This window comes from Anas acuta, chromosome 9 (assembly GCF_963932015.1).
Source record: "Anas acuta chromosome 9, bAnaAcu1.1, whole genome shotgun sequence".
In the NCBI taxonomy this organism is placed as follows: domain Eukaryota; kingdom Metazoa; phylum Chordata; class Aves; order Anseriformes; family Anatidae; genus Anas; species Anas acuta.
The window spans coordinates 10228369-10230808 of NC_088987.1; positions in this window are offsets into that span (position 1 = coordinate 10228369).

Below are 2440 nucleotides of genomic sequence, written 5' to 3' on the forward strand. Positions count from 1 at the left end.
AGTCACGATTCTGAAATTCAGGACGATTCATAGAAACAGTTTGTTTTTCTTCAATAAGTAATCTAGCAGAGCCTTTTTTCTTTTTTTTTTTTTTTTTTGTATATTTCTGTTCTGTGGAGGTGTGTGTACAGCTGAAGGGGCGACAGTACATGCATACCTAGTGGCCAGCTGACTGCTGCTACATGAGGTGTAACAAGGCTGGGACCTTCCTCTTTTTCATAGAATCATTAAAGTTGGAAAAGACCTCTGATTCAAAGAACAAAGCCAAAATTTCTTAGTGATGAAGTATCCTTTATTGTCAGCACTGGATGCACAGGGGATCCTTCCGCCTAGTGTGCATGTTCAAAGTGACAAACTATCTCATATTTATACAGCAAAACTATGAATATACAATTAACACATACACGTTTTCATTACCTAAACCTGCCTACTCTTACTTTGTATGCTAATTAGCTTATCAGTCCTTTGCACTTGCGCGAAGCCTTCCAAGAATTGTGAGCAGGGGTCTTCAGGATGTTGGCAGTGGTCTTTGGGAGGAAGACCATAGGTCTTCCTCATGGTGTGCTTTTCACCTTTTGCTAGAAAATGCTGAGTTGGCTGAATCAGTTATCTTCCAAGCTGCAGGAATGCCTAGTTTTAGGGTTTGACTGACTTCATGCAGACTTCAGGCACTATATTGCAAACGCCCTTGGGCAGGAATAAATATTTCCACAGACACAACCTCCCCTTATAGTGCGAACACTCCCACGTTTCATTAACTGCCTACATACAACATATGTTCATTTGCTATAACAAATTTTCCCTAGCAAATACCTCTCTGCCAAAATGCAATACCCAAAGTACCCAGCGCACAACTAAATCCTCATGTATGTAATCCCTGGCACGGTTTTTATCCTTCTATGCCAGGAGGTACCTTAATCTAAATACTAGGCAGTCCTTTGTCCCTTAACTGCAGAATGAGATCTTTTTAGGAGTATAAATCATGAAGAGCAAGAATGACAGGAGAGAACTGAGGATCTGTGCTGCACCATGAACTGTTGACAAGGCCTTTTCCATCCCTTTATGCTCTTTATGCATGTCTTTCCTTTTAAAATAAGGCCAATAACATGCTTCTGGATTCTCCCCTTACTGAATTCTACTGTCTGGAAGAGAACGGCTCAGTTAACATCACAGGAAATCTTCAGCTAGTGAGAGATTTTCCTGACATCCAAGCAGGAGTAGCTCACAACCACGGTGCAGGATGCTGTGGGTTCTGTCCCCATTTTCTTCTCTGTGTTCTCTCATGTGCGGCATAACTTCAGACACAGAGTCTTGGAGCCAAATATTTGATAATTTATGCATTTTCCTCCAGATGACAAGTGGGATTTGATGACAAGTGATTGATGATGTGTGGGACTTGAGGTTTTTAAAGGTCACATTTCTAAAGGAAAGATGCTATCGCCAGATTACCGATAAATACTAATAATGGAGGTGTCAAATAAAATGTGCGTTTTTTTCAAAACCTTAAACCAAATTCCTGTGATGCTATAGGGTGCAGCTCCATCTGGTGACTGTGTCACGCTGACAAACAAATGCTGTTTACCCAAAACAAATATGCTAACTGCAAAGGTGGCAGATGCTGCCTGCCCTCGCGGCAGGTGGAAATCAGACACGATCCAGATTGTGCCACATCAAATTGTTGCATTTATTATCCAAACAGGACACCAGCTGCCTTCTGCTCTGCACAACATAAAACCAAGCAAAGGTTCTGATCACAAAAAGTAATTTTACTGCGTTCAAAACGGCTACAATAGCACAGGGATGATAGAGGCAAGCAAACAAACATCAGCTCTTGGTTTTCTGCCTACCTCTCAGGATTGTGACAGCATCTGGATGAATGACAATGGTTCCATATGGCATTCACAATTGTAAAGACTTTATACTTTAACTGTAAAAAGGATTTGTTTCTGTCCTCAGATTTTTTTTTTATCATTATTATTTTTTGTCTCTTTTTTAGTCTCCCAACCATATTCCAGCTCTCCAGGGCTTTGATTTAGTTATGTTTGTTCACTTTGTACTAGAGCTAAGCGTATCAACAGATTGGTGTACCTGAAAAATGTTTTCTTTATTTATATTTACACATTTAACACCTTTTTCACTGGGCTCAACATCATTTCTAGGCTCTCTCTGACTTGTGGAGCTAGGAGAATCTTATAATTCCCTATTTAAGAGCTATATTAGAATTGTAAGCCTCATCTCTACGCTCCATGTAACCTGGTGTGATGACTAACAGTGATCTTACAATAGTCTTTCGCCGAAACTTATACTGTGAAAGTTAATTGTTAGACAGTGCGAGCCATTATCAGATGCCAATCCCCTATATACAGCACACTGACCCCTTTACGCGCGGTGCACGCCGGGACCTGTAGTCCTCCCCGCGCGCGGGGGGAGCCGGGAATTG